Here is a 12,523-nt window from a genome sequence, read left to right as displayed (position 1 = left end):
AAAAGTGACCACCTTTCTCTTCAAATTGGCAATGGTTTGCTTGTGATCCCTTTTCAACTGCTGCAGGTACCGGTTACGCTCTTCTGTTCTTTTTTCCCAGTGTGCCTCGAGTCCTGCTATGGTATTCTCAAGATTTTCCGACTCACTCCGGCACTCACCAATATCCATTTTTAAACCTTTTATCAATCGCTCATCCGACCGGCTCCTTTGTTGGTTATCAGCAGCTATCCTTATCTACTGGATCTGGGCCCTGAGCATCTCGTTTTCCTGGGTCAACCTGTTCTTTTCTCCCAGATCAGTAGCAACTTGCACGTTGTGCTCATATTTTAGACTTTCGATTTGTCGTTTCAATTTTCTGATTTCAACACGATAGCCTCTTTCTTTTGCTAACCAATCTCATTGCTTTTGTGATGACTCGGCAGAATTCAGGATATGGGGCCTTTTAGCCGGCCTTTCGTGCTCAAGTTCTCTTCTGTACCACGCGAGGTAACCCGGTGCCACTTCACTTTTGGCCTGATCCTGCACACAAGTATCTGCTTTCAAACATTGGCATCCATTCTAGATCTGGCGGACTTTTGTTTCAGGAAATTGTCCGTCAGGGCTAATCTCAATTGCTTGAGCACTAAGATCTTCCTCGTGTGGCACTATCTGGCATCTCTCGAGTTGTCTCAAAACTCGGTAGGGCGCGTAAGGTTGAATGCTCTTAAGTCCCATCAATAGAAAGTAGGTTGTAGCCGCCGGCATATACATGACCTCATCAACAGGCAACCATCCCAGTGTCCACTGTATTTGGCTGGCAGTGAAAGTCTCAAAGAATGACGTCCATGCCGTAACTCCTTCGGGTAGACTGACCTCCTTGGTTCTCGTGCAAAACTCTTCTATGCAAGTTTTCTTCGAGGAACCATGACTCAAAAGCTCGGAACGATGGCAGAGATGTTCAGTCATCCATATTTGTAGCAGTAAATTACACCCTTCGAAGAAATTCCCCCTGGCTTTGCAGGTTGTGAGAGCTCGAAAGATATCAGATACCACCATAGGCGTGAGAGTGCTTTCATTCTGAGTGAGCAAAGTACTGACGACCCCAGATATTTTCAGATAAATGTTTCCGTCTTTCCTCGGAAATACCAAAAGGCCCAAAAATGTTATCATGAAAGCCACTCATCTATGCTCATCCCACTTCTGACGGTTACCTTTGCTGCATAGCTTGTTAACCGGATTGTTGAATCCTCCTACATGACCATATATGTCGTATATGAAGCGCGGATTACAGAAACCTGCGGCCAAATCTGGGTTATGGACCGTCGTGGGTATCTTTAATGAATCTAGAAACCGATGCACAGTGACAGCTCTTGGGGCAACCAGGTATTTTTTCCTTAATGGAACTTCAGCATTTCCGATGTACCCAGCTATTTCCTCCAAAGTCGGGGTGAGTTCAAAATCGGAGAAGTGGAAGACATTGTGTGTCGGGTCCCAGTAGGTGACCAAAGCTCTTATGATATCTCCCCTAGGCTGGATTTCCAATAAACCCGTGAGACCTTTCAGATATTTCTTGACCTCATTTTTCCCTTCACCACCTAGATCATTCCACCATAGCCGCAACTTGACAGGGATTTTAGTCATTATCGAAAAGCGTTCATTTTGCATTGTGCTCATCCTGCACATTTATTTAGGTGATTTAAGCAAAAATGATTTGACTCGAAAAATGATTTGACTATTTTTAGAAAAAAGGGATCCGATTTTCGAACACGGTCTTCCAGCACTTCGGGGATGAAGATTTTAAGGCTGTGCGGGTTAATCGACCCAAACTCTAAAGGATGATCGAAAGTGGCCGTTTATGCAAAGTCAGCCTTCCGTCGTCCCTTTCGGGAACATTGACTATTTTGACGAAAACAGCATCACTTGATTTATTTATGACTTTTTTTTAAAATAGTGGCTCGACATTGGGAACATAGCCTCGCAGAGCCTCGGGACGAGGATCCTAAGGTTATTGGGCAAGTTAGTCAAAATTCAAACAATGACCAAAAATGGTTGTTTATGGAAAGTCAGCCTTCCGGCGTCCCTTTCGGGAACATTCGGCTATTCCTGACAAACGGCATCACCTGACTCATTTATGATGAAATAAAAATTCTAACATTTTGGCTATTTCTGAAGAAAGAAAAAAGGGGAGGTTGGACCCGATGAGGGTTGCCTACGTATCTCACACCCTGTGAGAATCAAAGTGGCGTAGTTCGGGCCGATCAGGAATAGAGGAAATAAACTAAACCTTTTTTTTTGAATAAAACCTTTTAAAGAAAAGGAGAAAATATTTTTGGATTTCGATTTTTTTTTTATATTTTTTTTATATATATTTTTGAAAAGAAACGACGACTAAAGAAATATTTTGAATTTTAACTTCTTTTCACTTTTTTTTTTTTGAGATTTCGAAAAATCTTCTAAGGAAATATTTGGACTATTAGTTTGAATTTATGAAAGAGATACTACAAAAGAAAAAATATTTTTGAATTTTGAATTTTCTTTTTTTTTTTAATTTTAAACAACTATTTTTGAGAGCGATTAAAAGGAAATATTTTTTTTGTATTATATATATTTATTTTTTATATTTTTTAATAAATCAAACTAAAAGACAAATTTTGTTTCATTTTTTTAAAAAATAAAAATAAAAAAATTCGGCGGGGTTTTGACACTACATGGACATTGGTTTTTTTTTTCCTAAAAATAAGTAGTTATCTCCCTACACTGCTATTTTCTTTTCCTCTTTTCAAAAACTGGTCAGCATGCAGATCTGAAGCAAATAAATGCGCAAAACAAACGGGATGCAGCAGGATGGTCTTTTCATTTCGGGTTGCTTGTCCTAGACGGACCCAACCCCTGTGTTGAGTCCCCTATGTCAAATGCAACATGATGCAAATAAGCGTTCCTACTAGGGATCCGGCATGAGGTTTTGTTATACTAGGTTTATCCTGGGTATATGTTCTAGACTGTGTACCCAAGCGGACAACTCGAGTCGAGGAGGGGGCTACGTACCGGGAACCCGCGAGATCGTCCGGCTTTGTAACTTGTCCGGCCTCTTTCTTATTTCAGGGTATGACATTAACAGAATAGGGAGTCTTGACCAGCAAGCTCCTCCCCGGAGGTAAGAAGAGAAGGGTTTCGGCACAGTTTATATACAGTTCAGATAATATCAAAGCGGTAAAAGACAACATTTAGCACGTTATGCCCAAACATGTAATAAAGATCAGATAATAAAGCCAAATATAACAATTATTCTAAGCTCGAATTCTTGAACCCTGAACCAGAGATTCTGGGTTCTAAGTCCCCAGCAGAGTCGCCAGAGCTGTCACGTCTCCTTTTTGCGCGCCCGCCCCGAAGGGTAAATGCGCGAGGGAGTTTTTCCAATTTAAGTGACAATATTCGAAATGGGATTATTTATTTAATTCAGAGTCGCCACTTGGGAAAGGTTTGGCTTTTGGTGTCCCAAGTCACCGGTTTATCTTGAATTCCAAATCGAGGAAATTTTCGACTTTCCAAATGAAGTCTGCGAACCAGAAATTCTAAGTAAGGAATTCTGTTGATCCGAGGAAAGGTGTTAGGCACCCCCGAATCCCGTGGTTCTAGCGCGGTCGCTTAAATTGTTATAATGGCTAAATATCTGATTTTTAATACAGTCATGACTTGTGTGCTTTTATTAAGTTTAAACCGCTTTTATTATTATTTATTTTTTATGGAATTGCAACGTCGTGAAAATGCATCTCGACCACGTCACAATCGATGCGCCCGAGGTTGCTAATACATTCCGACTCCGTTGAGATTTGGATTTGGGTCACATAAATGCACACCCGAATTTAAGAAGGTAATTTAATTAAATCGTGCCTAAAGAGTCTAACGCGTTATTATCTTTGGGGAAGGCAGTGAAATTCACTAAACAGTCCATCCCAAGAAATCTAAATATTTATTATGACCAATTATTGAGGGCCCCGCAATTTGCATTTGTATTTGGCGAGGCTTGTCTCATTTTTATTCTTAAAAGGATAAACCTACAGTGACTACATTTTTTCTATTATGTTCGTCTCTAAAAAAAGGGGGAAAGAAGAAAATATACGCTAATTAAATTACATGCTTGGCAAGCTCTGGCCTCTTATTAATTATTAGACTGCAAAAGATGCTAACGGGAGATTGCACTCGAATTTGTAAAGTGGGGGATTATTTCGTGCCTTATTCTATAATTGAACATTACCAAATGGAAACGAAATTATAAACAAAATATGGAATTGACAAACGCTATTGTCGAAACAAACAAATTATTCTTTAACTAATTTAGGCTTCACATTATTAGACGAATTGAACCATTGGAACTATTATTATTATTTTTCAAAAAAAAAAAGAAACTAATTGAAAATGAACCAACCTTGACTACCAACACGTTCGAGGGTTGTTAAACTTAATCGACACTTTCAAAATTTATTACATTAAAGAACTCTAACAAACCTTGTTCGAAATCAACTCGTGCCTATTAAACTAAACTACGTGAGTTATTAATGGATTCCCTTAAGCACGAATTGAATTACGACTCACGGTCTAGGAATAAGGTATCTAATGTTGTATGAACCTGAATCGTATTAAACTATACTAAGCAGTTGTATTAATGCCAATTCCAAATTACTCCAGCCCAAAACAAATCAAAAACTAAATATAGATGAAATCGAAATTAGTCCACTACTCGACTGTTTAACTATTAATTGTAAGATAACGGATCTAAAACTAGTTAATTCTGTTGTTATAGCTTTCATTTAAGCTAGTGGCGTTATTAAAGTTATTGACTAAACAAAATTTAGCAAAACTAGATAATTCATTGACAAGCCAAAACCAAATCAAATTATATAGTTTATCTTCCCAAACGGTATCGAACAAAAGTAAACTTAGATTAATTACACATCAACTAGTGTCTATTTTTGAAAACACAGATGCGGGGTAAACTACATAAGCACAAATGTGAAAGCCAAAGCATGAGTACTTCCATTTTTCAATCTTTCAACTCAAAGTTACATCACAGCTTGGTTCGAATGTGTACCTGATTGCAACAAATGGAACAAATGAAGTGAGCTGAAAAATGCAACAGCAGGAGAAGAAGCAGCAACGAAACAACAACAGCAGTAACAGGACTCCAAGATCAAAGCAGCTTATACCAAACTTCCAAATACCCAAAACTCAAACTATTCTTTCCAGATACAAGGATTTGTGATTTTTTTGAAGATTTATAACTAAAATAGAAAACATAGACAACCAGAAAGAAACCAATTTGGAGCAATTTTCAAACAGGCCAGAAGTCCAGTTGGTGTTTTCAATTTATCCTTCTCTTTTTAAGTTTTGTTCTCCAACCCCCTTTTTCTTTTCAATCCCTCTGCCCTCTCAGTCTCCTTCAATCTTTTTCCGTCTCCCCTGTTTTTATTTTTTGGTTCTCTTTTTATATCTATTAGAAGAGAAGAAAATCCCCCTCAAAGATAGGCTGCCCATGGCTTAAAATAACTCTTAATGGTTGTCATTTCCACTTAGGATTGTCTAGCCATGGAGTTTTTTTCTATTTTTAATCTTCTGAAGTTCAAAATGTAGTGCATAACCTACTATACAGCAGGTTCCACTACCATTCTCATGTGCATTTTCAGCTTTTTATTATTAAACTCATCCTACATCTGACTTCTCATCTTTAAAGATGTCAACCAGGGTGTATTTGCACTATAGATTACTCTAATGGTTCAACCCATACTCAACTGGCAGTCTACTTAAACTTAACTCTGAAATCTTCATTAAAAATTGCAGCTATAACCAATCCTTAAATGATTCTTGATTCAACTAACAAACTACAAACAGTTATAATCAATTCATAGCTGATTCAAACAATGCCTCAGTAAAAAAAAAATTAAATAGCATGAGTCAGATTATTACCATTCAAAACTAAAACTAATCGACGACATATATCGAATCGACTACGCGAATTACAACACATACAATCAATAGCAAATTATCAGAATCGAACAGTATTAACAGGTGATTCAAGTTGTACTAACAAAAACAAAGAATTGCCCTAGAAACTAATTAATCGATCAAACTCATTCCAATCGATTATATAGTTTAAACACATACACTCATCAATGAACAGACGAAAATTTCAACCAAATAAAAGATCCGGGCGAGGTGGACAGAATAGTCGACACAAATGAAAACAAACTCAAGCTGATATTTAAACACATAAACAGACATAGACAAAACATAGAACTGACAAGGAAAAGAAAAATACCTTAAGAAATTGAAGGTTATACGAACCCGTCTTGGATTATGACTCGGACTTCTTTTGGGGTTGAACGGACTTTAATCGAAGTGTTCTCAACTGAGAACACCTCGATTAAGGTCTATTAGACCCCAACCCTTCGTTAAATTGGACAAACCCCCAGGTTTTGGATTTCTGGGGTTCTTGGGGCTCAGATTAGGGGTTCGAGCTTTTTTGGTTAGATTCGAACCAAACCAGGCTTGGTTTGGTCACGAGGGAGGTCAGGGGAGTAACTAGTGTGCAGTTGGGGTGGATCGGCATAGGCTGAGGTTTGGCTCGAATCTTCAAATGAAGATCCGAGATGATGGGGGAAGATTTGAAACCAACGGTTTGCAGATCCGTGTCCAGGGGGTTGAGGTGCACTAGGGGTGTTAATCTGGTGGTCACCGGCATCGTTGCCGCTGGGTTTATGGTGAGGGGTGGAGAGGCGGCGCTAGGGTTCCGAGGGGTGTTTGGGTTCAGTGTCTGAAAGAGACGAGGATGAGGGAGGGGGGTCTGGCTTAGGGGGCGTGGGGGTAAGAGAGGAAAGTTTATATACGGGACGGGGAGTTGAATTTCGGCCGTTGGATCATTGATGATCAACGGCCTTGATCTTTTCTCTTAAAGGGACGGCGTCGTTTGGTTTAATGTTGGGAATGGGTCAATTCGGGTATCAGTGGGTCGGGTATCTGGGAAAAATCTGGAGTCGTTGGATTGGATGGGATGAACGACTCCGATTGGTCATGTCTAAACGGCATCGTTTGGATTAATGAGAGACCTGAACTAGACCGTTGGATCTGTTTGACCAACGGTTCAGATGAAAGGTGCCAAAACGGCGTCGTTTTTTGTATCTGGGGGACGGATTGGATCAATGTGTTTGGGCCTGATTTCTTTAGGTTTAAAAATGAGCCCAGGTCCGAATCTTTTCTCAATTTTTGCACTCTTTTCTTTTCCTTCTTTAATTTCTAATTAAAAATCTGAATTTACAAAAATCCTAAAAATAAATTATAAAATTAAAATTATATCACACAGACATTAATTAATTTTTTAGTAATAATTAACACACAATATCATATATTAATTAAACAAAATCAACCATTAAACGCTAAAAATGACAAAATTACCAAAAATAATATTTTTTGTGATTTTCATTCATTTAAAAACCCAATATGATTTAGTTAATTCCTAATAGTAGAATAGATCCTAAATTTACACGCAACACATTTTTTTTGTATTTTAATAAATAAAACAAACAATCAAAGACAAAACTACAAATAGTTATCAAAAATGCCACGCAAATTCACAAAATTATACACAAAGACAATTTGTTTTATTTTTTTCGATTTCTGTTGGAGTAATTGTCGTGGAAACAAAAATCACGTGCTCACACCGGTTTAGTATTGAACCTATGGGGTCGCACACTAACGAGTGTTCTGATCTTTGCTAAAGGATTAATTACTTTATTATTTGTTAATTAAATTAAAGAATTTAATTAGTCAAATAATTTTAGTTAGTTAGTCCAAATGAAATATTATTATATTCTTTGCTAGCACAGAGGATATAATTAATATTGTGAACAAATTAAAGTTTTCTATTTGGAATAGAAAAATAAATTATATCTCTTAATTGAAATATATATGTGATATATATATATATAATTAATGTTTCATATAAGATTGTATATGAAATATCAATAAAAGGAGTGAAAGTTGAATCCAATTTTGAATTGGATCAACATAAGTCCTAAAAGGACGTGTCTGCCTACAAATCCTATTTAGAATGGGATTGAATTTTTCCATCCATAATTCCAATTTTGGAATTGACTTTGAGAAGGAAAAAAAATAACCAACGCCTCTAAACTTTTCCTTGTCCTATTGGAAAAGTGTTGCAACTTCATGTGTATATACGAAAAAAGGGAACGGAAGCGCATGAGCCGCACAAATACGAAAAAAATGGAACGGAGGTGCATGAGCCGCACAAAATTCTTAAGAAGAAAAATGCTTTGTGAAAACGTAAGAGTACAATACAAAGCCAAGAGAGAAAATACAATTATAAGAAAAGTGTTTCTTGTTCTTCTAACATTGAGTTGAGATTTTGAGAAAAATTTCAACACAACATTTTTTTGTTTAATTTGTTCGCGGGTTTCATTGATCAAAGAGTTGATAGCAAGAATCAGTCTCGGTGTAGATACGCATAGAGTCTTCGCACTATCGAAGAAATTTTGAAACGAGACTCTCTTCACCAGGTACGTCTTAGATCCGATCTTTGACATGTAAATAAATTTTAAACACGAAAAGTTATGCCTAGAATTGTTATTGTCTTCCGCTGCGTGTTACGAACACCTATACGCAATCCTTCATTACCATCAAAATCTTATGATATGAGTTTAATTCACCTTTTCGGAGACAAATCCAGGTCTAAGTTCATATGCAGATGATCCTAAGGCTGCAGCCAACTCCTTAAAACCACTTCTAAAGGGAGCTGAAGGTGCTGTTCCTAAAGAATTGCAGTCCGAAACTCCCCTCGAACTTGGGGTCAGTATTATTTACTACTTAATTAGCATATATTAACACGAGTTTAACTTTTATAAACTGATTACGACAAATAGTGTACTAAAAAGCTAAGTAAGCTTATTTTGTACCTAGTCATAGGTACTATGTTTTGGGATGAATGGTTGTCTTCAACAACGACAATAAATCCAGTATAACCCCACATAATGTAGTGAGCACAGACTTTATCCTTACCTTGTAAAAAATGGGATGAGATCTTACTTGTTATCGGTGTATGATCAAAACTTCTATAAAGTGACAATGCAAAGTAATTTTTATATTAACAGATTACTTAAAAATAATTATAAATATAAGTATAATTAATAATTTGAAAAAATAAGTCAACTCACTTGTTACAATAAATTAAAGTGCACTGATAGTATAACAACTTTTTAAGTTAAAATCCTATCAGCATATAGTACAATTTATCACCATAGAATAAAAGTACATGGGTCCAAATTAAATCTAAAACGCTAATGGCCCTTCACTTTTCTTTTTCGTAAATAGAATCATAAAATAAAGTGAGTTGTTTAATTATTACAGTTATACCTCTTTATAACAACATTTCACTATAAAAGTCATGTTTTTCCGAAATCAATTTTTATGTTATGTTATAATATATGTTCTCTATAGCAACACTTCGTTATAACATTCAAAAATATTCGGAATAAACGAGGTTGTTATAGAGAGGTTTGACTTTCCTTTATCATTTTCAGGCAACAACAGGACTGAGGATGTTAAAAGGCGACGCAACAGAAAAGATTTTACAAGCGGTATATATAATATATATGTTAAGATTAGATCTTAATTATATATTTATTTGAATAAAATTTATTTAGTTTTTCATAATTAAAAAATTAATCCTTCTTTTACTAATTTATTAATTAAGACTTTTTGGCCTCTTCAATTTTAAAAGGTGAGAGATTTAGTCAAAAATGAAAGCACCTTCCATACAAAAAATCAATGGTTCAGTATTCTTGATGGAACTCGAGAAGGCTCTTACATGTGGGTAAGTTAATTACAGCAAAATACTTTCTTTTCTTCTTTTTCTTTCTCCTTTTTTTTCTGATAAGTTTTTATTTTTCAGTTTAAGTTAGATACACTAACAAAGGTAATGTAACAAAATATTTATACACTTTAAGTTATCTAAAGTGATTCTTCTTAAGGTGTGAGATTTATAATCTTAAAAATAAGACAAGTTACTTGTTACAATAGTTAAAAATGACCAAATAATGTAAAAAATCTTACACAACTGGTATATATGATTTAAACTCTTTTAATGATACCTTAAAAGTTAAAAAATAAGTATTAAACTTATGTACATAAGATATTTCAAAAGATATATATTACTATTCAGTATATTTAACTTTATACATCAAACTACTGTATTTACTTTATTCCTTCAAAGTACCAAATCAGACTTGTTATGAAAGGTGGATTTCTTAATCTGTGTGAAAACATCCAAAAAAATCACTTATTTTGGACCGGAGGGAGTATCTTATAGGCTAATTATAAGTAATTAGCCAAATTAAATGCACTAATACAAGAGCATCATTTTGCTCTTTTCAAGGCTACTACTCATATGGAGGAGTGAACTACAAAGTAAAAGCTCCACCAAGTGGTACTAGCTTGAAAAAATGCAGAAGATTAACTAGGAAAGCACTTAAAATTAGAGCACCATGCAATTACAAGAACTGCACATTCAATGGAGTTTGGAATGGTGGAGGTGGTGCTGGAACCAAGACTCTGCATGTTTCATCAACTTTCTATGGTGTTGGTGCTCAGGTAAAAGTTGTGATTAGATTCAACAATTCCACAAAATTATAAAAAAGAAAAGGAAGAAATATAGGTTAGAATCGACAGTGCCAAATCAATAATCATACATAAGTACTACATTATGTGTTTTGATGTTCATAAACAGTGTGTTGGGTATACGAACAAAGTCTCACATTAGTAGCTGAAAATATTGGAAGCCTACATATTATTAGGACCGAAATAATCAGGTTTCATGCGAAAACTAGTAAAGCAAACCTTAAATGACGATAAATAAGAGACATAAATATTTAATGTGGTTTGGTCAATTTGACATACGTCCACAGGTGGAGATGAGCAATCCGCTATATAAAAGAGAGTATGAAATATCGAGAAAACAACCTCAAAAAGAGGTAAACACAAGTGGCACACTAAATAAGGCTCTCAAATCTCATATGGCTACATTGTGGATGCAATTAAACGAGAAGGATCCTCAATTTATAGAAGTCTAAAACCTTTTTCCTAATAGAAATAAGACTAGCCAAACATGGAGGAATTATATGTTTCTTTTCGAAAAAGGAAAAATTAAGTATGGTAAATATGTTGGTTTCCTTCAAGAGATAGGAAAATTAAATATGGTAAGAAAATCAGACAAACACCTAACACATATAAGGTGTATACATCTCTTAATGGTGTGAGGCATTTTAGAGAAAATCGTGTGAGCTTGGCTCAAATTGGACGATATCACACCATGTTAAGAGTATCTGCGGAGTGATTTAGCCCAACATAGAGCGACATGGATAATAAGCACATGGCCGACTCCAACTTATTTTGTCTTGAAACATAGTAGTTGCAGTTGATGTGATGTTTATACTTCTTGTGATTTGATTAAATCAATTCAGTTTATTTTTAAGCTCGACTAATGGGGTTCAATATGCATTGTAGGTTGGCATTGTCGATAGCAAATTTCCATCAGCTATAGCAAAGCCAATTCAGTACCTAAATGCAGGTAAAGTTGCTTGCAAGACAAAAGCAGCAGATATAAAATCAATATTTCCAAACACTCAAGACAGAAATATCCCATACTTATGCATTGACTTGGTATATGATTACACTTTGCTTGTCGATGGATTCGGTAAGTTATTATTTTACTGTCAGTGTATGCACTATTAATCTAACATAAATAATTTGGTGCTTGTCCTTTTTACCCTTACTTTGCCTTTTATTTTTCTTGATGCAACTTTGGACAGGACTAAATCCATACAAAGACATTATAGTGATGCGTGATGTCAAATACAAAAATTATCTTGTTAGAGCAGCTTGGCCGCTGGGATTTGCCATTGATTTAGTTTCTTCATCTTCAAAGAAGACTAGAATATCATCATATTAGTGTTATGCCATTCAATAAATTGTAACAATTATGTCATGCCCTTTATTTTGTTCTTTATCTTGTACTTTCAGTTACTTGATATTATAATGAGCATAACTTGATGGTTTCGATTTTCTTACTTAAGTAAAATCTCTTTTCCAACATACAAATTGTGCACATTTTATGGCTCCAATAGAACAACCAATAGTCAAGCTGTCACGAATTTGAATTGTAATATTACGAGTTCAAAGTCCTAAGGATTTCATGTTATATTCAAATTAGATCTTCTCTGTTTCCCTTGTTGATTACGTGGGAAAAAGAGGAAGTATGTACAATTTCTGGTCTTAGCTCTTCGATATTATTACCATAGTACTCGAAAAAACCGAATAAAAGAAGAGATTAAACTTAGATTCTTAATTATAGACTTTAACTCTGTAAATATTGTTAAGAATCCGCCCGCATGAAATAAAAAAAAATTGGTGTTGTTGAACTGAACTCCTGATAGATAAGAGGAAGAAAGGGCAAAGGTGTAAATATAGCCCTCAACTCAAG

The 12,523-nt window shown here is 35.5% G+C and overlaps 1 pseudogene; it reads left to right on the top strand.

Moving 5' to 3' along the window:
* The first annotated feature begins 432 nt into the window (after positions 1–432).
* Positions 433–12,025, top strand: LOC142174628 (apyrase-like; annotated as a pseudogene).
* Positions 12,026–12,523: the final 498 nt, after the last annotated feature.

Source organism: Nicotiana tabacum, chromosome 20 (assembly GCF_000715075.1).
Source record: "Nicotiana tabacum cultivar K326 chromosome 20, ASM71507v2, whole genome shotgun sequence".
Lineage (NCBI taxonomy): Eukaryota > Viridiplantae > Streptophyta > Magnoliopsida > Solanales > Solanaceae > Nicotiana > Nicotiana tabacum.
This window is presented reverse-complemented; position numbering and strand designations above follow the sequence as displayed.